The sequence below is a fragment of the Typopeltis vanoorti genome, chromosome 3 (assembly GCF_054136105.1).
Source record: "Typopeltis vanoorti isolate ZY-2024b chromosome 3, IOZ_Tvanoo_1.0, whole genome shotgun sequence".
Taxonomy (NCBI): domain Eukaryota; kingdom Metazoa; phylum Arthropoda; class Arachnida; order Uropygi; family Thelyphonidae; genus Typopeltis; species Typopeltis vanoorti.
The window spans coordinates 60,732,081-60,759,324 of NC_143551.1; the positions used below are offsets into that span (position 1 = coordinate 60,732,081).

Below are 27,244 nucleotides of genomic sequence, written 5' to 3' on the forward strand. Positions count from 1 at the left end.
TATTAACTTAAAAGCTAATATTTCTCTGGTCTTATATCCAGCATCTTCAAAGCACACAACACAAAGTTTGTTACAAAGGCAAGACAACCACAATCCGGCGTAACAGTGGGGACAGTATAAGTGATTGCAGCGTGCAACACAAGACTAAAGTCCTAATATGGCGCCATCTAGGTTAAAAAAAAAAAAAAAAAAAATCCACGCGTATCTAGTTTGACTATCAACTTATCATGCGGTAATCTATCAAAAGCCTTTGCGAAATCTAAGTATACTACTGTGTGTCCTTCTCCTCTGTCCAAGGAAGCCGTCACCTTATTGTAATAAGTAAGTAGATTACTAAAACATGACCTCCCTTTAGCAAATCCATGCTCTCCATCAAAGATAATACCACTGTTGTCAACCCAATACTGGATCCTAGTTCTCACCAGCTTCTCCAACAACTTAACCACAACACCTGACACACAGATAGGCCTATAATTTGATGTTCACGTTCTATCACCTCACTTATGAAGCATCACAATCTCGTCCTCCTTCTACTCCTTTGGAAGCTGACCCAGAGCAAGACTCATATTAACCAAATACGTCAAGGTAGACGCCAACTCCCTAGCACATTCCTTCAGAATACATGATTATTATTATCAAGTCACACAACCTTATTAACATTAAGTTTGCTCAATTTCCTTCACCTCTTGCTCACTTACAGTCAGTCTGTCCTCCCCATCATCAACTGCTATCAATCTCTCCACGATGTCATATTCAGAAGAACGAAAAACTTCTATGAACTGCTCATTAAGTATCTCCACTATATCTTCCACAACAGTTCTCCTTATACCATTTTCTCCAATTGATGTCATCCTTCCATAATCATTTTTTTTTTTTTTTTTTTTTTTTTTTTTTTTTTTTTTTTTTTTTTGCTGGCTACATATCGAAAGAACTCTCTAGGATTCCTTTTGGCTTCATTACATAACTTCTGCTCATACTTCACTTTTGCTACCCTTACCAACCAAGTAACCCTCCTTGCCTGGTCTTTGTAATCCTGATTGAACTGGTTATTACCACTTCTCTTATGCTGCCTCTATAATGCCTGTTTTTTTCCTCTGTATCGCATGCTTAATCTCTTCCACCCAACCATCCATTTCATACCTATTTTATTTAACCTTCTGATCCTTGGAATACATTTAGACAATGCTTTTACTAGATAGTTCTTGAATATTCCCCAAGCTGCAACTATCTCTTTTCCACCTAACTCCTCATTCCATGCTATGCTATAATTGTAAGCTATATCCTGAGATCCTCATAATCACCAGCCTTATAGTTCCACATATACCCTTTTCTCACAGAGGTGTTCACACTGCTGGCAACCACCCAGGTAATCACTCCGTGGCCACTCATCAACTGGAGGGTAATTTGACACCTCACTGGTAATTCCATCCTCTGATGAGATGATCAAATCCAAGACCCTCAATCCTCATTTGCCCTCTGTTACATGCTGTCTGAGGTAGTTGTCGCTCAAAAACTCAAGAAACTCATTTTCTTTACTTCCATTTGCTATCTCATCATTCCAGTATATATTGCCATAATTAAAATCGCCCATAATGATCACCCTTTTCTTATTTGCTTTGCTAATTTGATTATACATTTCATAGTTGCTAGCATCCACATTACCAGGTCTGTAACAACATCTGACTAAGTATTTCATTTTATTCACCTCTATCTCACACCATACTATCTCAAAACCACTGCACTATTTCCCTCTTGCATCTCTACTTTGTATGGACATAACTCTTTCTCTATCATCAATAGCACTCCCCCCCATCTCTTTTTACCCTTTCTATCCTCACGAAACACATCATACCCTTCCATCTCTATTCCTGTCAGGCTGTTGTCCTCATCCAACCATGTCTCACTTATTCCAACAATTTTTGGGTGAACAGACTCAATTAATACAACCATTTCATTTGCCTTGTTTCTTACACTTCTAGCATTTGTATACAATTACAGCACCTTATTCCTGGATCTATAGCTAGTTCCGTTGATTTGATGTGACTTCTCAATGCTTAACTTGAGCCATTTCTTTTTCTCCTTATTCATCTTAGAACCTTCTTCAAATCCAACTGTTTTCCCTTAATCCTAGGTCATCCCCTTCCCTTTTTGTCTACACATGCATTCACATCCTCCTCTTGTACCATCTACCTTTCTCATGCTGTGTTCCTCTGTCCCCCCCATGAGCTTCCCTGTTTCCATGTCTGTCTCGCACCTGTTCTCTCATTCTCTATACTCATGCCACTCACTTCTTCATTCATAACCACTTCTTCAGTCTCTCCTGTCTTAGTCCAGTTCTTCCCATTTGATCAGATTCATTCTCTGCGCTCACTTCTCTACCTGCCAGCAACAGCCTCTCCAAGTAACTCACATCAAAACCATTCAAATGCAGTCAGTCCATCACTCATATACAGTTCACTTCTTATTTCTTGCATCATCTCTCCATATGAATTTGTGCACATTTTTATGTTGGAGCATGGTGTCAGTAATAACTAATATATATCCTGAACAGAAATCCGGCAGGCATTTACCATTATTATTAGCCTTGCGCTTTTCTCCTAATTTTCCCAAAACATTTCTATATGTCTGGTAATCATTTCCTACTCTGCTGTTTAGATCTCCAACAAAGATCAACTTTTCTTTTTTCATTGAGCTAGCTACCTTCTCTAATGCCTCAAAAAATTCTTCAATTTCTTCCTTGGTAGAACCTTCTGTGGGACTACAAGCACAATAAGAACACAAGTACAATAATAAGAATAATTAATAACAAAATTATATAAAAAAATAAAATTGAAAAACTTAACCCACACAAAGTACTAATGCATAATAGGTGTTTACAATCTTTCATGGATGGGAGTCATAAAAAAATGTATACTATGTCTGAATCATGGGTATCTTTCAATGTGGAAAAGATAAGGGAAGGGAATTACCTTGCATTGTATTAAAATCAACCCTGGCCTATCTCTTTGGGCTCAATCATAATTAAAAGTTGGATGTTCTTTATTTAGTGATCAACAATGCTGTATACTGAGATAGTAATATCTGGAGCATGGCTAAAATGGAATAAAGAGGTGACACATAACAAATCAAAAGTTTTTTTTAAAAAAAAAAACGTTTATAATATATATAAGAATCCACCATTAAGCAACCCCAACTTAAGGGTCACAAGCCAAATAACTGGGAGGAGACCTCTACTTCAGAGGTCTCCTCCCAGGTCTCCCAGGTCAGAACTCCCAGGCAGTACTCTGCATTCCTTTAAGGAATGCAGAGAACTGCCTGGGAGTTCTGACCTAATGTCCAATCCTCATCTTCAAATGGTATGCCCTGTTAGTAGGTATCCACTGGGTATTGAACGAATGGAAATGGGCTGGCAATTTGGGACTTAACTAACCAAATTTTACTCTCTATTGGCTGAAACTAGAAATACATATGATGGTACAACGAAATTTCATGCTGGGTAGGTCATCTCCCAATCACACAAAGTCCCCACTGTTTTCAGCAGAAAACCAGTGGGGACTATGTCATCAACAGTGATATCTTCATGTTGGTTCAGAGAATGTGAAACTGGAAGTGATCATCATTTAGTTTTAAGTAAGATAAAAATGAATATCACATTGAAAAGAACAATACTTAAGCAAGCAGTAAAAAGAATTAAAGTTGAGCAGTTTTTATAAGTGAACTGTAGACTCAACTATAGATACATTATTCAAGCAAAAATGAGACAGTTCAAAATCAAGAACCAAATCTTGGAGTCTCAGTGAGAAATTGAAGAAACCATTGACTGATTCATCTAGGGAACATATGGTGAAGTTGTCTTCAATGATAGAAAAATAAAAACACCATGGTGGACACAAAGAAGCAGCCTAGAAAAGAAGAAAGCACACTGAAAGTTCCTAGCAAAAAAAAAAAGTCTGCAGTTGTTCTAAACAAATATAGAGAAAATTGTAAAAGCTAAATAATATGTAAGAGTAACTAAATAAAAGTAATGGAAAACTTAATATCACAAAAAAATATATATCAAAATGGTGGCAAAATGTTCCAGAGGCTATTGAAAAAGTCTAAAAAAGTTGCAAAGATTACCGTAAAAGAATCAAAGACATGAAACTGAAGATAAGGATATACTAGATGTCTGGAGTAATCAACAATTAAAACAAACAGCAACAGAACAATAAAAGAAAAATTTCAAGATGAATGTAAACAGGAATACATATTAATAATCAAGGTGGCAAAAGCTGTCTTGAAGTGTGGAAAGGCAACTGAAGTAGACGATATTCGACCAGAAATCCTCAAATATGATATGTAGGAATAAAAGTTTTGCAGTGGCTATGTTACATTATTCAGAGGGCCTGGTCAGAAGATTTCATGGTTCCCATCTATAAAACTATGAATCAGTGGCGGACCATACATAAGCACTGCGACACTGCAGCACCCCCCTCCCCGCAAGGAAAAAATGAAAAAATTAAATTTTGTTTGTGTTTATAAATACAGTAATAACAATGCTTACAACATTATATAAATGCAATATAACATATTAAAGGTTACAGCTTATGTTTTGACATTGATTGAATAGTTAATAATTGGAATTGTTCGATTAACGCTTTAGATTACGAAACAAATGAATTGCGACCTAAAGCCGATATTCGTTTGCGCTTGTCATTGCACATTATGTCATTCAGACACTGCCCAAACAGCAGTGTAATTTTAGTATCCTTATGCACACTATTTCTGTGAGATATGAAACGTTTATTATTGGTGGGTGTGCATGGTGAACTATTTTTTGTAAATATTATTTTATTTTGTTAAAATAACATAATTATTTAATTATTATAGATACTAGGCTGATTTATGATGAGCATCACTGTTGAAAATCTGAAAATAATTATATTTTTTCAATTATCGTTACACGAAACAAAAGCACTGCAATCTAATGCCGATATTCGCTGGTGCTGCAGTGTATTTTTAGTATCCTTACACATGCTATTTCTGTGAGATATGAAACATTTATTATTGGTGCATGGTGAACTATTTTTTGTCAATATTATTTTATTTTGTTAAAATAACATATAATTATTTATTTATTATAGATACAAGGATGAATTATGACGAGTGTCACTGTTGAAAATATGAAAAGAATTATATTTTTTCAATTATCGTTACACGAAACAAATGCACTGCGATCTAACGCCGATATTCGTTTGCGCTTGTCATTGCTATTGATACGAAACTTTTATTATTGGCGTTTGTTCGTGGTGAGGATGAAATATTTTTAATAAAGCAATTTTTAATATGTAAATTTATTTATTAATAAATTCGTTACTGATTAGAAATTTTTTATTTTTTTATTTTATTTTATTTTTTTTGTATATGTAGCACTCCCACTTAAAATTTTCACCGGTCGCCACTGCTATGAATAAAGCTGAATGTGAGAATTTCTCTACTAAACATTTCAGATAAGATTTATGCAAACATACAAGAAAAGAGAGTGAGAAAAAAATGGTACAAGAGAAAGTTGCTGAAGAACAAGTCAGGTTCGAGCTAAAAAGTGTTTGTCAAGATCATATTTTTTTTCACTTTACAACACACACAGTTGAGAAAGAAAAAAAAAAGGAATATAACAAGGATCTATATTTAATGCATTATACAAATTATGGAAACAACTACCATGTTAAAGTAAAAACTTCAGTTTAATATAAACCAAAATAATTACTTGGCATTTCAACCTTCACATTAATGTCATCATCTGGAGTATACATATAAACAAGAAAACAAGCTACACTACAATCTACATAATGCTAAAGTTACATTATTTTGGCCATAAAACTACTGGACTGACCGCTGGTGAAAAAAAAAAAAAAACCTTACTACATCAATGCAGGAATCTTATTATTCAATACAGTTAAAAAATAAATTAAGCTAGAGAGCAACATGCTGTCGCATTTGTTATATAAATCAAGTGGATATTAAATCTAGCATTATTTCAAAGCAGAAAGCAGAAACTATGAAAGTTTTATAAAAAAAAGTTGACCAGAGAGCTTATGGGAATATGCTCGCTGGCATTCTGGTCAACATTTTTATAAAACTTTCATAGTTTCTACATTCGGCTTTGAAATAATGTTGGATTTAATATCCACTTGATTTATATAATTTTGCATTGCCGAACTGAAGCCTTTTGGCTCTTTATTTTAGCAAATGCTCTCACATAATTATTTATATAAGTAGACATACGAATTAGAACAAAACAGTACAGAGATGGTGGCCAATAAGCGTTGAAAATATTGCTTCGAGTCCTCAAGTCAGGTTTGCTGGAGAACTAACTTAAGCAGAATGAATGTGTGCAATCCAAATTCTTGAGATTTTTATGCCATTATTATTGTTAAGATTAGGATGGTTCATCAATATTTAGCAGGCGTCTTTAAATTTACGTTTATACCAGGATTTTGTATGATGTAAATAACAGGTACTTTTCCAATCAATTTGATGTAGGGTGTTAAGGGGATGATCTGAGAGGCCTGCTACTATTGGTTCAATATTGGTATATTGGTGAAACTGGATGTATAATTCCTATCCATAAAAAGAACACAAACGACACATTAAATTTAATAATTTTGGTGAAGCAGCCCTCTCAGATCATCCCCTTAACATCCTACACCAAACTGATTGGATGTTTTCCAGCAAACTGTGACTTTAGAACTCTAAACAATATTTTCAGCATTTATTAGCCACCATCCAGCAAAGCTTGGTCAACTGGTAGAGCCTCTGCTACTAATGGCTCAGTTAAGTAAGTTTGAGCGCGGTTAGTAGTTGGAAGGGGGACCAATCGTCCGATGCTGTTGGCACACTCTCCCTCGGTGAGTCTTTGGACTCTCTGGAGGTGTCTAATAATAATAATTATGTGAGAGCTTAATTTATTTTTTGTAACTAAATGAAGAATAATAATAATAACAACAGGACTCTAGTGTTGATGAAGTAAGGTTTTTTTTTTTTTTTTACAGAGGTCAGGCCAGTAGTTTTAACAGTTGACCAAATTAATGTAACATTAGTATACCATGTAGATTGCAGTGTAGCTTGTTTCCTTGTGTGTGTGTGTGTGTGTGTGTGTGTGTGTGTGTACTCTAGGCTCTAGGTGGGCCGAGGTTAGCCAAGTGGCTATGCACTTCGCAACCATATGCCTGGGGGAAGGGGTGTTCTAGGTTCAATTCCTGTCGACAAAGTGAGCAGCTTAAGGATCTTTCTCAGCCATAGCCAAGTTAGCCAGTCTTAGGCGTGGACAGCAGGGTTTTTCCTCCCAGTTTATCTGGAGTTTTTCCCGCAAGCAGGCAAATTGGCCCTGTGAACACACAGGCTACAGTCATAGGATATAGTACGGCAAGGAAGGCAACGGGAAACCACCTTGAAAATCATTTCCCTAGATAGTGGCATATATAGCTACCCAAAAAACAGCCGCAAGGCTACATACTACCAATCGATACTCCAGGTGATGACCTTCATGTGAAACATCGAGTGATTATTTTGGTTTATATTAAACTGAAGTTTTACTTTGGATGCTGCATGGCCATAGATGATTTTGTGGGGAGATGCAGCTCAGTTTCATCTGAACAGAGATGTGAATATCCAAATTGCCAGGGAACTATGCAAAACCCACATGCAATCCAACAAATTCCTTTGCATTCATCCAAAGTTACTTTCTAATACAGGATTATGGCTTTGTTCGGCAATCCTTCTTTGAGGACATTCACCAGTCAAGTTCTGTGACCTGTTTAGTTACTGCTGACAGGTATTGCGATATGATAAACAATTCTGCTGTGCCACAGCTACAGCAGTCCCTGTGCATGGATTCAGTCAATTTCACGAAGGATAGTGTTCCCCGCTCCACAGATGAGTGATCCGTACAAAAAGTTCTTCAAGAACATTTCACAAAAGCCAGAATGATCAGCCATGCCTTTTCCACTGCATGGCTGCCTCATTCATCTGATCTGATCTCCTGTGACTTCTGGTCTGGGAATTTCTCAAAGGAGGCTTTATCGGGATCATCCGTACAACTTGCCAATGCTGAAAGAAAGTATAACACAGAATGTGTGCAACATTAGTCCTGACCAGCTGCATTCTGCCACTGAATACACTGTGAAAGGATGTAGTTTACTGGAAGAGCAGCATATTGAACAGTACAGCCCGTGAATGTATAATGGAAGTGAATAAAAATGTGCTATTTATGCTTGTGTCACTTTTCTCCTTACACACAAAAAAATTATTGCATCTACATTTGGTACATCATAGAGCACATCCTGATGGTGAATTTTGGAACAACTTTTTTTTCCTCAGATATTGGTCGATTGGTAGAGCCTCTGCTAATAATGGCTCAGCAAAAAGTTAAGCAAGTTTCAGCGCGGTTAGTAGTTGGAAGGGTCAATCATTCGATGCTGTTGGCACACACTCTCCCTCGATGAATCTTTGGACTCCCTGGAGGTGTCACATAATAATAATATATCACTTCTGCATGATGCACAATGCATTCCTGTAAAGTTTCACTGCATTTGGATAACTGGGTTATGCTCCACAAGCCTTAAACAGCGATACTTTAATTTAGATCACCCTGTATATGGATCATGTTATGAAAGAAAGTGTCGTCATACCTAATAACAAAAATGGAGTGTCAGACTTAGCTCTCTGCCTTATGCAGATGATGATCCCTAACTAAATTGAATAACAGCTAAAACAAATTGGAAATGAAATTCAGCACTAAAAAGAACAAAACAATGAAAATAGGTAGGCACATAAAAAACTTCAGCTGCATTCTCAATGGAGAACATATAGAACAAATGAAATATTTCAACTATTTAGGCACAGTTTTTAGTGAAAATGGCATATTAAATGTGATATGTATAGTAAGGAGCCAGTTAAATAATTTTCTGTGGAATAAGAGAGAAATTAGGCCAAAACACTAAACTATTAGTATACAAGACAGTGTTCAAACTAGTTTTAAGTTGTGGATCTGAAAGGTGATTTGAAATAAAGTGCTTGATCTAAAACTAAAGGCCACAGATATGAGTTCTGAGAAAATGACAGAAGCATATTAAAAATTAAGACATCAGGAAGGTACTTAACACTATTTGCATTCAAGAATGTGTGAGCAGAACTAATCTAAGGTGGGGTAAGATCACTTAAACAGAATGGGAAAAGACAGTTTAGCAAAACACGGGTTTGATGCTGAGATGGCAGGAAAAAGACCAAGAGGAAAACCAAGGTTTAGATGGACTGTCATAAGTGCCTTAACAGAACAAAATGTTACATATGACAATAATAAAGTGCTAGCAAGTGATAAACTAATTTGGATAGAAACTGTTGATAGGAGATTAATAACATTTCACATTTATTTCACCAGTACAGCCACTCTGAACTTGTAGACCATGTTCTGGATACCCACCACAGAATATATTGGAAGAAAGCCACGTTAATACACTGCAGCAAATTTAAATATGAAAGACTGTTCATGGAATCAGCCTCAGCTCTAAAAACTTTCCAAACCTCAAAAAATTTGGGTGCATGAGACTGCCCCAAATTTGGGAAGCTTGCATCTTGAGAACTTCAGCCCAACAGCCAAGACAACCCAATATAGCCCACCAAGGGACACCTTTAGGACTCTACGAACAACAGTAGTTTCTCTCTTCTGCTTCATTTGCTTTTTGTAGTGCCTGCGTGCACGTGTCACAGTTGTATGTTCCCATGAAGATGGCAATGTGACATTGCCGAAATATAAGAGGTATTTATTAAAGTTTCTTTTAATTAATATTCAAGCATACGTTGGAATTAATATTCCAACATACCTTAAATAATTTAATAGTAATGTGTTACCAACGTATAAGCCTATTACAAGAATAAACTTAATCATGTGGTTTTGTCACAGTAGCCTGAACATCCTTTGAGAGTATATATAGCACGAGCCTGACGATGTGATTCCACTAAATCCACACATATATCATCTGTTTTAGCTTACAGCATTTCATATTCCAAGTCGAGGGATGTGAAAGAGATATTGTGTGTTCTGGTGGAGTTTTTTTATTTTTTATTTTGTGATAACTATAAAAGTTTGATGACCATTTTTACCAAATGAGTGGGGTAATGGGAATTACAAAAAAAAAAAAAAAATATACAAGACCTTGATTAGGCCTCATATGGATTATTGTGCACAGATTTTGGTCGCCTGGTTTTCATAAACGAGGATATGTTGGAAAGGGTCCTCAGAAGATTTGCAAAGGTGATCAGTGGTCTCTGGAATGTGGAGTATGAGGACAGATTGAGAGAATGTAAGTTGCAGAGCCTTGTGAACAGGAGGAAGGGGGGGGGGTATAATTGAGACCAATAAGCTAGTCAGGGGTTGTTATCGCGTCGACAAGGAGATTTTTTCATAGAATGGGAGAGAGAGAGGGCTAGGACAAGAGGTCATTGCTGGAAATTGTATAAGGAGGGTTTGAGTAGAGGAGTGAGGAGTAGGTTCTTTACATGGAGAGTGGAATGCATCGCCTGAGTGTGTTGTGGGTGTAGAGATTGAATCAGTTTAATGAAGGTTGCATGAGCCTTGTGTGCAATAGTGTGTACCTTCCATGATGAGTCTCTGACTCCATGGAGGTCAAGTGTTAATAATAATAAAGTTTTCATTCAAAATTTAGAGGTATAAGCATTCATTTGTGTGGCCTTCTCTAAAATTACACCATGTGTTAAAATAAACAGAAATGTTTGTGGATGATAAACTGACTGCAATGTCTCATTGTTCAATTCCATCTTTTGTAACTGCACAATAACAACGTTAATTTTGATTTTTTTACAAAAATATACTAAAAATCGAAGATATGTGTAATTTTAGAAGTTGTATTGTAAGAATTTGTGGATCTTCAGAACATCAGAACATTTTTTTCACCAGTTCAAGAACTGAAGACCTACTGATGTCGTGTGGAAAGGCTTAGATATCAATTTCACAGACTCAGAGAGGACATCTTTGGCTCAGTTCAGTAACAAGAAAACGTTTGCATGTTTGACCTTTGGCTAGCTAAATTTACCTGGGAATATTAGTATTTGGTTTGCAACATTACTAAAGTAAAAATTTGAAAAGTTTCAATTAGATAATACACTATTTCATAACTATAGTGAAAACCACACACTCAAAAAAAAAAAAAAAACCACTAGATGACAAGAAAGGACTGACAGATAGGATTCATACAAAAAATAGAACTTATATACTTTCATTTTGACCTTTATTCTGCAGATATACAACAAAACATTTGAGTGGTAATACATCTTTACCACCACCACTTTTTTTTTTTTTTTTTTTTTAATGAGGTTTGTTAGTTGGCTTTCTCAGTACTTGGCTCATTTATATGTATGTTTATCTTGTGATTACAGCAGTCCCAGATAACAAAATATCATAGTTGGCATTTTACTAATTATCAAAATATCAGCATCAAAATATTATTTCTGATAATTCTCTCTTTATTATTATTATCCTATGATCCCCACCCCATGTAGTGAAAAACTCATTGAGGAATTCATTTTAACATACAAGCAGCTCATCATACCTTGCCTTAAACACATTCAAATTCTCTGTAGACACCACACTCTCAGGCAAGGCATTTCATCATTTACAACTCTGCATGCAAAAAAAAACCTGCTTCTCCCTTGTTCACACCCTCCTTATACAGCCTCCAGGGATGTTCTCTGCTGATATCCCACCATTTAATGAAAAATCTCTTCAACACTGATCCTATAACAGTCCCTCACTAATTTATATGTTGCTATCATATCACCCCTCTTCCTCCTGTCCACTAGACTCTGTAAAATGCATCTTCTCATGTTTTCCTTATATTCAACATTCTGGAGATCAGAAACTACTTTTGTGAACCACTTCTGGACCCTTTCCATCTCTTCATCCTTTTGAAAACCAGGTGACCAAATCTGTGCAAAGTTGTCCATATGTGTGGTCTAATCAAGGCCTTCTACAATGGAACAAGAATCTCCTTACTCCTACAGGTCAGTGTCCTCCACATCAATCCCAGAATTTGTTGCGTTGTACTCACAATTTTGGCAATGTGTCCTCTAAATTTTAGATTTTTATCCACCATCGCTTATTTCCTCCACCTCCAACAACATATCTCCACCAAGTGTAAATTCTGCATCCCATCTTTGTTTCCCAAATTTTAAAACTTTACATTTTGCAACACTAAACTAGCATCCCCACTCGTATGTCCATTCACTCAATCTATTCAAGTTTTATGTAAGGCTAGAACATCTGCTCTACTTCTCATATTATCATCATTACATGACATCTCCAGGGAGTCCAAAGACTCATCGAGGAAGGATACCTACTCTACAACTGTCTCGACCCCTCACCACCACTAGTATTTCCACAGACAATCGCAAACATCCATGCCCACAGCAGGATTCGAACCCGCAGCCTTTTGGCTGGAGAGTGGATATGCTAACCACTCGGCCAACCAGGCCAGCGAGTTCGTCCCAACTTTGCATCATTTGCAAGCAAATGAATATGTCTATCCAAATCTTCCCCAATATGATTAACATACTGAAATATCCCCGCCCCCATACACACACCCATACACAACTTGCTTTCTATCAAAAGCCTTTGCAAAATAATACCACTGTTGTCGACCCAATTCTGGATCCTGGTTCTCACCATCCTCACCAACACTTTAACAATAACAACTGACACAGAGATGGATCTAGAATCTGATGCTTCAGTTCTGTCACTTACCTTATGAAATAGCTCAATCTTTCCTTCCTTCCACTCCTTTGGAACTTGACCCAGTACAAGATTCATGTTAAACAAATATGTCAAGGAAGATGTCAACTCCTTGGAACATTCCTTCAAAATATGTGGTGATATATTATCAAATCTCACAGCCTTATTAAACATCAAGTTTGCTGAATTTCCCATACACCTCTTGCTCACTTACAGTCAGTCTCTCTTCCCCATCATCAACTGCTCTCAATCTCTCCATGAAGTCACATTCACAAGAAGGTGTGGTATCCCCACCACATCTTCTGCAACAGCTATCTTTATATCATTTTCTCCAATCAATGTCATCCTTCCATAATCGTTCTTTCTTTTGCTAGCTACATATCAAAAGAACTCCCTAGAATTTTTTTGGCTTCATTAGCTAACTGCTGCTCATACCTCACTTTTGCTATGCTTACCAACCAAGTAATCCATCTTGCCTGGTCTTTATAATCCTCACTGAATTAGTTATTACTACTCCTGTTATGTTGCCTCTATAATGGCTTTTTTTTTTCTTTATCGCTGCTTAATCTCCTTATTCAACCATTTAACACCTAATTTATTTACTCTTCTGACCTTTGGAATGCATTTAGACATTGCTTCTACTAGACAGTTCTTGAATATCACTTAAGCGGCACTGATCTCCTTTCCAGCCAACTCCTCATTCCATGCTACACCTGTGAGCTGTCTCCTGAGCTTCTCATAATCACCAGCCTTATAGCTCCACATATACCCTTTCCTCACAGATGTCCTCACCCTGCTGGCAACCACCCAAGTAATTACTTCATGATCACTCACCAACTGGAAGGTGATATGACACCTCATTTATAATAACATCCTCTGATGAGATGATCAAATTCAATATCCTCAATCCTCATGTGCCATCTATTGCACACTGCCTATGGTAGCTGTCCCTCAAAAACTCAAGAAACTCATTTTCTTTACTTCCAGTTTGTATCTCATCATCCCAGTCTATATTGCCATAAAGAAAATCACCCATAATGATCACCCTTTTCTTATTCGCTTTCGCTTGGCTAATTTGATTATACGTTTCACAGTCTTTACCATCCACATTACCAGGTCTATAACAACATCTAAGTATTTCATTCTATCTCGCACCATACTGCCTCAAAAACCACTGGCACTATTTCCCTCTTGCATCTCTACCTTGTATTGACATAACTCTTTCTCTATCATCTGTATCATCTCTATCAACTGGCATAATTAATGTTAACAATTAAGAGTAAACTTCAAAGATTACTAATTATAAACCTTCAATTACATAACATGTGTAACAATATTCACATATCGGCATCGAAAAATACCGAAAAAAAATCCTACAGGGACACAGCAATTATCAAATGGAAACATAAAGAAGGAAAAAAAACTCTACAGGGACACAGCAATTATCAAATGAAAACACAAAGAAGAAAAAAAAACGGGGGGGGCAGCACTTGCATTAACATACATCAAATATATGATAGTTTAATAATGGATATGTAGCATTTTTTATCATCCTTTAGGTATCTATAGCATGTAGTAAATACTAGAAAATCGCAGAATTCTGTAAAATGCCATCTATTAAAAAACCACGTGCTAAATAAACATGAAGAAAAGCTTGATTTACCTGAAACAATCTTGTCTCCAAAACATAATACATAATATTTGGCTGTTTATTACGACAAAATTATTACGCTGAGATGATTGTGCAATTCAGCATTATGCAAAGCGTGCCGATTCTTCACTCATACTTTCTGCCTTTTAAAAATATACATACATATAAATATTTTTCAAATTCATAATGAAAACATTGCGAACTTGACAATCGCTATTAAGACATCATGAGATGAAAAGCAATTCGGTTTCGAAGAGCTGATGCTGCCAGTGGAAGCTTTCAAAATAACATTCGTATTAAAACATGTGTTATTAACAAAGTTCATTCTACACTAATATAAATAATTCTGAAAACAACACAGCTTATTAACTTATTACAATTTTATTACATCATAAGAAACCGAATTGCATATGTTTCTTATTTAAAGAGAACAGTCGTACAGGAATACTTGAAACACTGGAATGTGAAAAAAACTGCGCAAGACGGCAGGGTACTGCTTACTTGCTGCTTTGATTAAATCAAAAATCCGAAACGTCTCACAATTGTGTCCCAAACGAAAAGCAACAAGAGAAAGGCGGAGGATCATGCTGGGATATACAACGACTAAAGAGAGCAGTCAAAGAGAATGTTACATATAATTTTCAGTGGGAAAATACAAGATGGGAAAATACGTGTATCTTTTTCTTTTTTTTTCAAATGTAGTACAAACAATCTGATAACTTTATTTCACAGATCTCTCGTGTAAAAATAAAAACATCTATTCTGCTTCTGAGTAAAAAGGTGTGAATAAACTTCAATCACTGAGACGGGTGAATGAATAGATTCGGTGGATTTAGAGGGTTAGCAAGAGGAGTGGGGTGCCATTCGTGATTGAAATGGCTTTATATGAAGGAACTGGGGATAAAAAAAAAAAATTAAAAAAAAAAAAAAAATTTAAGGAAAGTTAAACAAATCATTTTTGGTGAAAAATCTGTAATTAATGTTAGTTATTTGATTCAGGAGAGCCTGTATATCTTAGTGGAAGTAGCATGTGCCTTCAATAGTTCTAGACTGCACAAAGAAAGCGCGTCGTAAGTTCAATTCTAGTCGCCGACTTGAGGAACTTTGAATTAAGCCTTTTTTTTTTTTTTTTCCAACCAGTTCCAGAGTTAGTCGATCATTGACAAGGACTTTTGTGAAAAAAAAAGTGTTATATGTGGAATTATAGGGCAGGTGATTATGACAAGATCAGGAAGCTGCTTGCAGCGATATCATGCAATGAGGAATTGCATGGGAAGAAATCAATGAGCTTGGTCTCCACTCAGAAAGTATCCTGTAGAGGCAATGACTGAGTGTATTCCAAAGGTCAGAAGATTAAATAGGGTAGGTGTAAAACAGATGACTGAAGATGTAAAGCGTGCAATCTGGAAGAAAAGGCATTGTGAAGATAGTACAAGATGAGTGGAGATGATCAGTCGCATGAGAAGTACAAAGAGCAAACAAGGAAGGCACCTAACTTAGTAATTGTAGCAAAAGTGCGGTATGAGCAGCAGTTAGCAAATGGCACTAAATCATAGGCAGTTTTTTCGATATGTGGTCAGTAGAAGGAAGGGTAGTTATGGGAGAATGATGTTGGTCATTGATAATGAGAGAATGATAAACACTGAGGAGGATATAGTAGAGGTGTTTAATGAGCAGTTCATTAATTAATTATTCTTTGTGACTGTAACATAATGCAGAATGGCAAGGGCATGGGACGTGATGGTATATCACCATGTGTGTTGAAGGAATGTTCCAGGGAGTTAACAACAGCTTTAACTTACATTTTTAATATGAGTCTTAGATTAGCCCAGGTTCCAAAGGATTGAAAGCATGGCAACATTGTTCTGTTTCGTAAAGGGGTGATAAGACCAAGGCTTCAAATTATAGTCCAATCTGCTTGTTTGGAGTTGTGATCAAGGTGTTGGAAAAACTACTGAGGACAAGGAATCAGAACTGGATTGACAGAAGTAGAATTCTCTCTAACGGACAGCATTGATTTGCTAAAGAAAGATCGTGTTTTAGCAATCTGATTACTTATTACAGTAAGGTGACGAATATAGTGAACAAGGGGATGCATATGAAGTAATATATTTAGATTTGCAAAGGCTTTTGATAGATTACCACATAACAAACTAGTAGTTACTTTGTAAAAGATTGGGTTGGATAGTGATGTGCATTGGATTAGAGATTGGGTGTTCTGATATATCAGCCGGTTGTGTAGGGAGTAATATCCCAGAAGAGGAAAGTCACTAGTATCGTACTTTTGGGGGGGGAGGCTGTTTGGAGGCCAGTGTTGTTTAATTTGTATGTAAAATGACATTGGAATGGGCTTAAATGGTGATAGACAGTCGTTTGCAGATGAAGCAAAGTTGGTGAACGTTATAAGAAGTAAGGCAGATGTTTTAGCTTTGCAAGAGGACCTAAATAGACTGTCTCAGTGGGTAGGAGTGTGGGGATGTCGGTTTAATACAGCAAAGTGTAAGGTTTTAAAATTTGAGAAGCAAAGATGGGATGCATGAAAAGCCTGTGCAGCTCAGTCGATGTGGTGTTTGCATACCACGGCGCTTGACTGCACGTAGGAAGACTTCTTGGTTTTGAATCTAGTCGGCGACTAGAAGAAATTTTTCTAAGCCTTTTTTCAACCCGTTCCCAAGTTAGTCCATCTCTGGCACATGCAAGTAGGTTTTTCGTTCCGTAAACCCAAGAAAATCGACCGTAGAACCCACATTATTTCAGACATTAAATACGAGTGTTAGGGTTAGGGACCACGAGATAGCGGCACTTGTGGAACCGTCTCTCTTCGCTGTGTGCCACTTAATTAGTGAAAGCATTGGGCCATCTATCTCTGATTGGGTACCAGTGGAAATTGAACTACCTACTCAGTCTCCAAAAGTTAGATAGGGCTAAACGGCCTCGCCTACTCCCTATATACAGAATAAAGAAAAAAGGCGTTTGCAGATGGGATGCAGAATATAAGATTTGTGGGGATATTTTAGAAGTGGTGGAGGAGATGAAAGATCTGAGGGTGATTGGTAGCTAAGACTAGAAATTTCGTTGATATTTTGTTAAAATTGTGAGGACAACATAGCAGATTATGTGGACAATGAGAAGAACACTGACGTGTACAAGTAAGGATGATTTAATTTCATTGTACAAGACTTTGATCATGGAGTATATGGTCGCCTGGTTTTCAAAAGGATAATGAAATGTTGGAGAGGGTTTAGAGACGATTGACTAAGTTGGTTTCTGGTATGAGGAATGTGGAACATGAGGATAGATTGATTGGGCAAATTACAGAGCCTAGTGGGTAGAAGGAAGAGGGAAGACATGATTAAGACATATAAATTGGTATGTCGTAATTACTATTTTAATATGGATTTGATTTTTCATAGAATATCTCAAGACAGGGGGAAACGAGAGGCCTTCCTGGAAAGCTGTATAAGGTGGGATGAGTAGATTTTTTTGTATAGAGAGTGCTAGGTAATTGAAATGCATTGCCTGAAATTGTGGTGAGTGTGAAGACAGTGAATATACAAGTATTTTAGTCGATTATTACAGAGCCTAGTGGGTAGAAGGAAGAGGGAAGACATGATTAAGACATATAAATTGGTATGTCGTAATTACTATTTTAATATGGATTTGATTTTTCATAGAATATCTCAAGACAGGGGGAAACGAGAGGCCTTCCTGGAAAGCTGTATAAGGTGGGATGAGTAGATTTTTTTGTATAGAGAGTGCTAGGTAATTGAAATGCATTGCCTGAAATTGTGGTGAGTGTGAAGACAGTGAATATACAAGTATTTTAGTCGATGTATGATGAGCTGAGCATGTGAGAGAGTGAGACCTACCACGATGAGTTTCTTGACTTCATGGAGGTCTGTTGATAAAAATACTACTACTACTAATAATAATAATAATTTTTTATTGTTACTCATTATCGTTTATTTTTTCCTCATATCAGGAAATGTCTTCCTTGGAAGTACAGATAAAAGTATAAAATTAACGTGTTTTTTCAGATAATTATTTCCTACCAGTTAATATGAAATAGCGTGGTTTAGGCATTTATGGATGCACCTCCTTTGCTCAGTTAGTTTTGCAAACGCCTTCGGGTTAGAAAGACCTTCATCGAATCCTGTCTAGAACACAAAGAACCTTTATCACACTGATTTTCATTTTCAGGTGCATTGACTGGTGACATACTGAGGGGGAAATTCGAATTTTCATCCTAGATATTTAGGCATAATAATAATAATAATAATAATAATAATAATAATAATAATAATAATAATAATAATAATAATAATATTCTAACAATATTTTATAATACTTCACCTGAAAGGATTGTACAAATTCTTACTCGAACTTACCTCACAGTATCATGGTCCTGGTGAGAATCGATCACTGGTTTCTTGTTCTATACCACCTAACTCATTTGCATGCAACCATTTATTTCAGGTTCAAGAGATTAAGAGAAAATCAAGAGATTGAGAGAGAGAGAGAGAGAAAGAGAGAAATAGAGGGTAAGAAGACTGGGAGAAAGTCAAGAGATTGAGAGAGAGAGAGAGAGAAATAGAGGGTAAGAAGACTAGGAGAAAGTCAAGAGATTGAGAGAGAGAGAGAAATAGAGGGTAAGAAGACTGGGAGAAAGTCAAGAGATTGAGAGAGAGAGAGAAATAGAGGGTAAGAAGACTGGGAGAAAGTCAAGAGATTGAGAGAGAGAGAGAGAAAGAGAGGTCAAGAGTTGATAAACAATATGAGTCAAGATATTGAGAGAGAATCAAGAGATTGAAACAGAGTGAGTCAAAACTGAGAGAAAGAATGAGTTAAGAAATCGAGAGAGAGAGAATCAAAATATTGAGAGAGAAAGTGTGACTCAAGATCAAGAAATCGAGAGAGAGAGAATCCAAATATTCAGAGAGAAAGTGTGAGTCGAGAAATCAAGAGCGAGAGGGTGAGAGAGAGAGAGAGAGAGAGAATCAAAATATTGAGAGAAAGTGTGAGTCAAGATATTGAGATAGAAAGTGTGAGTCAAGAAATTAAGAGAGAGAGAGAGAATCAGAATATTGAGAGAGAAAGTGTGAGTCAAAGTGTGAGAGAGAGAGAGAATCGAAATATTGAGAGAGAAAGTGTGAGTCAGGAAATTAAGAGAGAGAGAGAGAGAGAGAGTCAAAAGAAACAAGAACAAGGAAGAGACTGGTTGAACAAGAGGTCGAAGAAACGAATAAGGGAAAGAGTGTAAATAAGCAGCCAGCAAGAGGGTGTGTGTGTGTGTGTGTGTGTGTGTGTGTGTGTGTGGAGCAAGGAAAATTAGATGAAGGCATTAAAGTGTACGAGCAATGAGAGAGAGAGAGAGAGAGAGAGAGAGAGAATACGAGAAAATTAAGTGAGGGAAGCAAGAGTGCAACAAATAAAAGGATGTGTAAAGAATGTGATATATGGAAACTTAGTGATGGATGGTATGCAGAATGATATATTAGAAGGGTGTTTGCATGGAACAATAACAGTGAAAGTAACTATGTCGATGAAGCAAGATGAGGAAGTGGATGAGATGACAGTGGTGGTTGTTATGGGGGTGGGAATATCAATGACGGTTTGAGGGAGGGCCGTAGCCAGATTAGATCGCGCCCTGAGGCAAACAATTAAATATCGCCTCATATGGATAATAAGACAAATATATAAGAAAATCTCCAATTGCTATTTTGTTTTTATTACAAGAGAAATATTAATGCAAAACAGTTACATAATAATATTATTTAAATGTTCGCTCAACGGGGATATCGCAAAATAAAACTGTTTATAAGATCTTCTAAATTTAAATTATGATTTATGTCCGTCTCTAGGGCGTGTCTTGCTACCCCAGCGAGCGCGTTACTGTCGCCGACGTTCACGTCGTGCGATAGTTACTCGCAATTTGAACTGGAGTTTAAATTAATTTAAATTAATTAACGTTTATATTAATTATTTTTTTCTTAATAATAATGATTCTATGCGTTAACGATGCATAGCCGAAAATTGCCACGTACCCCCTGAAGAATTTTCACGAGTCCCCCGGGGTACTCCTACCACACTTGGAGAAACACTGATCTAATAAGTGGGTTCTAAACTGTTTAGTTTTAGTATATATGACTATATTTTTTTTATTATTGAAATATAATAAGTACATAAACCATACTAAACACCGCATATTTCTAAAATACCTTGTTGCCGTAATACGGCGCCTATCTCAATATGCGCAGTATTAAGTGGCGCCGTGAGGCAGGATGCCTCTATGCTACACCCTGTCGACGGTACTGGTTTGAGATTATATTGTGAGAGATCGTGAAATTTAGCGCTCTTGTAAAATTAGTGATTTTTATGTTTTTTTTTTTTTTTTTAAATCAGAAAATTAGTGCATTATAGTGTATTAGTGTATATTTTCGCGTTTTTAGAATACTTAGTATCCTATGTCTGGGCGGTTAGCCTAGTGGCTTTGCGCTTCGCAACTATATGACTTGGGAAGGAGTGTCCCAGGTTCGATTCCCGTCGAAGACGTCAGGAATTTGAGGATCTTCCTCAGCTATAGCCAAGTTAGCCGGTCTTGGGTGCGGGCAGTAGGGTTTTTTCCGCCAGTTTATCTGGCGTTTTTCATCCCACAAGCAGGCAAACCGGACCCGTGAACACACAGACCTCAGTAGTACGGCAAGAAAGGCAACGGGAAACCACCTTGCTCATAATTATTTCCCTAGATGGTGGCATATATAGCTACCCCCAGAGAGCCGTAAGGCTAAATACTATCATCAGTATCTTATAAGATTTTTATTGTGATATTGTCGGCATGGCACCATCGCGACAAACAATGGCTGCAAAGACCACGTTTTCCCTCGATTTAAATTAGCGAGATATTATTCAGTGCAGCGTGTGTGAAATATATTCATCGAGAAAATTAAAGAATATGTAGAAGAAAATGGAAACTGGAGAGTGAGTGTGTATTAAATGTTTCAAAAGTGAGTGTATGACGGTAAGATGGAAAATGTTGTTATTAATTTCGAACGTGCGGCTGGAAATATAGGAGAAGGAAATGGATACTAATCGAGAAATAGTGCGCGTAAATGTTATCCTTGATAGGACAAAGCACGAAATTGAAAAATTACAGAAGCAGCAAAAATTAAGCAGGGCTGAAAAAAAGAAGCAGGTAATCCGAAGGAATAATAAAGCCCTACCTAACAAACCAGAAAAACAAGTTAAAGGGAAAATTATGTATGGAGACTCAGTGAAAGGGAAGTACTTAACGAAAATGTGACAAAATCGTGTTTCCGTGGTACAAAAAGTAAAGTTGAGGGAAATTATTGTCTTGGTTAATGCAAATGTTTTGAGAGATGAGAAATATTCTATGAAGAAGGATGTAACAGAGTTACTAGAAGAAGCAAAAATCAAGTGTGAGAAGCTTAAGATATTAAGTCTCCTACCATGCAATGATAGAAGTGAACTGAGGAGGAGGGCATTGATTGCCAATGAGTCTATAGGTAGGTTGTGTAAAAGAAATCATGTAGAGTTTGTGGATCTGTGATCTCTGTTTGACAGGAAGACAGACTTCTACAATGCTGATGGGCTGCATCTAAATGGTTTGGGTGCTAGGTATCTGTAGAGAGCTTTGTTCATTTTGTTCTTTGTTCATGAGACGATTGAGTGTGAGAATGACCAAGTGAGGAATCTAGTCTCTCAAGCAAAAATATTGAACAGGGTAGTCAATTCTTTTAGCCTTCTCGGCAATATTTTTCTCATAATCTGATTTTGCCTTCCTTGCTATGCTGGTCACCTTTCTTTCCTGAGCCTTGTACTGTTCATCAGCATGTTGGTCACTTTCTTCTTTGTACACTCTCCACAACATTTTCTTCTTCTCTAGCTCGTGCTTAAAGATATTACTTATCTATGAATTCCTACCCGATTACCCGTCCTTACCTTGTATATACAATTTAATACTGCTTCCTCTAGATGACCATCTCCCATGCACTACAAACATCCTTACCCTTCAGTGTTTTATGCCATGGCACAGATTTAATCTTCTTCCTGAGCTTGTCATAATCACCTGCCTTATATTTTTACATATACCCCTTCTTGACAGGATATTCCTCATGTTATACAATCTCCCCAGTGAAGATCGGATGGTCACTTTCACCAATTAGGGGCAATGCTGTCACTTTGGTTATGGACTGCTCTTCTGATCCTATGTCCAGGTCCAATACTCTCCCGCCTCTATTCCCCTCCATCACATGCTGCCTTAAGTAATTATCTCTCAGCAGGTGTATTAATTCTATTTTCTTTTTTCCATGATCTTTCTTCCTTCCAGTCTACATCTCCATAGTTGAAGTCCCCCATAATAATTACTCGACCTGTACTCATTGTACTAATTTGGTGATGCATGTCTTCTAGATCATCTGTGGAATTCATTGGCCTATAGCTATAACCATCTGTATATTTTGGCTTTCTGGCCTTAATCTCGCACCAGACTGCTTCAAACGAATAGTCACCCTCGCTTGTATATCATATTCTTTTTGGCCAATTCATCTGCTATCATCAGCAGTATCCCTCCCCCATCCTATCTTCTCTATCTTCCCTGAAAACACTAAACCGATCATATTTTGTCAAACTTTCGTTAAGTACTTCCCTGATCATCGAGTCTCCGTAAAGAGTTTTCTCTTTAACTTGTTTTTCCTTTTTATTCTCTTTGTTACTACTTCGGACTCTTTCTGTTCTCGGTCCTGCTATGTTCTTGTTGTTTCGGCAATTTTTCACTTTCGCGCTTTGTCCCTTGAAGGATAGCATTCTACATTCATATCTACATCATTTTCCATCTTACCATTGGGACTATCCATTCAAACCATTGCCACGTTCTCGTCGCCTAATAGGCACTTACTTTTAAAATATTTATTACACACTCTCTCTCCAGTTTCAATTTCCTTCCACATATCCTTTAATTTTCTCCAGGAATACATTCCACACACACACTGCACTGCACAAAGTACCGCTGATTTAACCGCCCCCCCCCCCCCAACAACGTGGTCTTTGCCGCCTGTTATACCATGGATTAAAGCCATACCGAGAATCGTATTTTTTAAAAAAAAAAAAAAAAAAATATATATATATATATATATATAAGTTTTACTTACAAACTAAATAGCTCAGTCAATCACAGAGATCTATTTAAAACGAAAACTACGACAAGTTAACCTAATATTATCAACTAAAATAGGAAAGCGTTACTTATTTTTCAGGAGGCTAAATCAATTTTAAACACGGAATATGTCATCTAACATTTAGAAACAGAATAATGCAATCTTGGACTGGCCAAACGGCCAGGAATTATTAATATCGTCGAAGTGGCATATGCCGTCCACTGTACTAGATCGCCCGAAGAAAGTGCGTCGTAAGTTCTGTCATAGTCCTATAGAAGGTTTTACTAAGCATTTTTTCGCCCACACGAGATACTCGATCTCAGGCTTAGCAAGCAAATTTTTTCTCCTGAAACTCAGATTTTTCGTCCCCTAATCTCAAGAAAATCGGCCGTAGAATACACATTATTTCAGACAAAAACATATCTAATACCTATGCCTAACCTCTTAGGGTAAGGTACCTAGAAATGGCAGCATGTGTTTGCCTGTCTCTTCGTCAGCTACCGTTTATAATTAGTGATAGTCTTGGATCAGCTATTTCTGATTGTCTACCAGTGGAGACTTAACTGCCGACTCAGTCTCTAAAAGCTAGATAGCGTTAAAAGGCCTCGCCTACTTCCTATAAGTGAATAAGAAGAATTAGTTGATTTATTTTACATTATGTGTGTTTAATTTGGAGCCTCCATAGCTCAGTCAGTACAGATGCAGCCCTTTGGTCGGAAAGACCTAGGTTTGATTCCCGTCCTAGTGACCTGAGGAATTTGGTTCCCCAGAACAGGCAAACCAGCCCTATGAACACATATATAAACGCTTTTTAGCGTCCGTAAATTTTACTGCCAGGGATCCCCAGCTGGCTTAATCAGCAACTGGAGAAGCTTCTCTTCACTGGATGCAATGTATAAGAAGCGATTGTCCTGTGGCATCTATCACGGATTGGCTATCGGTAGAGATTGAATTGCCCCCACAATGTCCTAAAGTTAGATAGGGCTAAAATGGCTGTGCCTACTCCCTATACGGGAATAAAGGAAGTTAGCTAGTTGCTGCTTATTTTTATTATATAAAGAAATATAAGGAGTTAATGTATTGTTGATTATTATTATTATATACATCGGCTAAAACGGCCTCGCCTACTCCTATTTGTGTAATAAATGACGTTAGCGAATTTATCAGATATACATCTGATAATTCATTTTTTTCTCAGAATGGAATAGGCAAGGCCATGTAACCTAACATTTGGGAAAGAACCTGGAATGCAGTCAAAGATAACTTTAGCCAATCACAGATAGCTGGCTAAGGTTATCTGTGACCATCAATAATTTTAAAAGAACGAGTGATCATTATGGGTGACTTTCTCACCCAGTCACTTCAGCCCAATCAACAATGTATTGATTAGGTAGAAAAGAAATCTCATGAAAAGAATGAAGAGGAATTTATTGAATTGTTGCGAGACAATTTTCTCAAGCAGCATGTGAAAGAAGGAACTGGAGGTCAAAGAGTGTTAGATTTGTTTATAGCGTCAAAAGGGGCCTCTGTTAAGAATATGACTATTTTGTCATCAGTTGGTGACGGTAATCATGCCGTGCTTTCTTGAGAAGTATCTAATTATATTCATTGAATTACATGCTGAGCAACAAAGCTGGAAATTATGATAAACTTAGGAGAATACCATCTTTTTAATCCTATGGTATCAGTTACTGAATGGGGAAAATGTCAGCAATGCATGGGAATCTTTGAAAAAAGTGGTTAAATGAGGCAATATCTGAATGTATCCCTACTGTTCGAAGAATAAATAGGTTGCGAGTGAAATGGATATACAATCGAAAGGAAGAGATCCACGAGAAGAAGATGATTTGGAAACAATATCATGAGAATAAGAATGAGAGAATTTATGAAATATATAAAGCTCAGGCCAGAAAATTAAAGATTATTGTGCGGAAAGCGAAATCGGAATATGAAAAGATAGTGGCTATGCAAGCTAAAGACAAATCCAAAAGAATTTTATCATTATGCAGCAAGCAAAAGAAAGAATAAATGTGGAAGAATAACTTTATTGAATGCAGACGGTATTCTAGTGTCAGAAGCAAATGAGACTGTTCAATTGATGAATGCTCACTTTGCTAAGATATATCATCCAAATTTATGTAACATGGCGCACAGTTCTACTGCTACATTGGATGAAGAATTAAAAAGTTCATGAAAATGAGGTTGAAGAGCTGTTTCATAACTGGATACGAATTTGTCAATAGGACAGATGAAATATCAGCACGCTTGTTAAAGAAATGTTCAGCCGATTTAGGTTTGGTTTGTATAACTTGAGTCTCAGTTCAGGAATCATACCTCAGGAATGGAAGGGATGTATGATAGTTCCATTGTACAAGGGTGGTGCAAAAACTGATGTATCCAACGACCGACCAGTCAGTATCTCTGATGTGGTAGTGAAGATTTTAGAGAAGTTGGTAAGAACTTGCATACAGAAATGGGTAGACAAACAAGCTATACTCTGCAAAGAGCAACATAGGTTTACTAAAGGAAGGGCGTGCTTTAGTAATTCGTTCATATTTTATAACAATGTTACAACCGAGTTGGATAAAGATAATGGATACACAATGATAATGTTCGATTTTGCTAAGGCATTACCACACAAAAGACTGTTGAATAAACTGGAGAATATGGGATTGGAATATAAATATGTATTATTTATATTCCAATTGGAATATAAACATAAATACCATTTATGTTTATATTCCAATGGATGTTATAGGATAACGTCTAACAAAATTTTCATTGTATGGAAGATGGGGAGAGAGAGAGAGAGAGAGAGAGAGAGAGAGAAGACGGGAGCATCCATGGAAGTTAAGGTTGTTCGCAGTCAAGAAAGAAGTAAGAGCTAGATTTTTCTCTCACAGATCAGTGAGTGAGTGAATGAAATAGTTTGTATTTAGGGGTAGTGAATGAATGAAGTATGAAGGAATTTATGAGAAGTTATGACAGCTAGTTTGGATGATTTGTAGCCTTCCTCGATCAGTCCTTGACTCCTTAAAGGTCTCAGATGATAATAATGATCTTTTATACATATACAATAATCATCTTCAGTGATATTCCCAATTATAATTTTTATAAAATTCAGCACTAACTGCTGCATATGTCGTTCATTTTCTACATTAGATTTCAATTAAAATTTTTGATAATACTTTTTTGCTTCAATATTTACAACGCATGTTCTTCGAATATTAGCAATGAAGATTATACAGGATTTTTTGAATAATGAATAACTAATATGATAATTTTTTAATGTTTTTTAACACTTCATTTTGTTTGCATACATATAATAATTACATTATAAATTAGAGAAATTACAAAATTTAAAGATTATAAAAATTACATTGATTTACGAAATCTTTTTTACACAGTTACAATAATCGTCTTTAATGACATTCCAGCTTGTAATTTTTACAAAATTCAGCAATTAGTGCTGCATATGTGATTCATTTTCTACATTACATTTCAATTAAAATTTTGATAATAATACTTTTTTGCATATATATTTACAACACGTGTTCTTCTAATATAACAATGAAGATTACACGGAATTTTTGAATAATAATAATTATTATTATTATTATTATTATTATTATTATT

The 27,244-nt window shown here is 36.5% G+C and overlaps 1 protein-coding gene across 1 annotated transcript in view; it reads right to left on the reverse strand.

Moving 5' to 3' along the window:
* LOC150108188 (post-GPI attachment to proteins factor 6-like) overlaps positions 1-14,873 on the reverse strand; it is a 256,316-nt gene extending 241,443 nt beyond the window's left edge. The window contains exon 1 of the mRNA XM_090390640.1: positions 14,448-14,873. The gene's annotated coding sequence lies outside the window, so the exon portion shown is untranslated. The remainder of the gene's footprint in view (positions 1-14,447) is intronic.
* Positions 14,874-27,244: the final 12,371 nt, after the last annotated feature.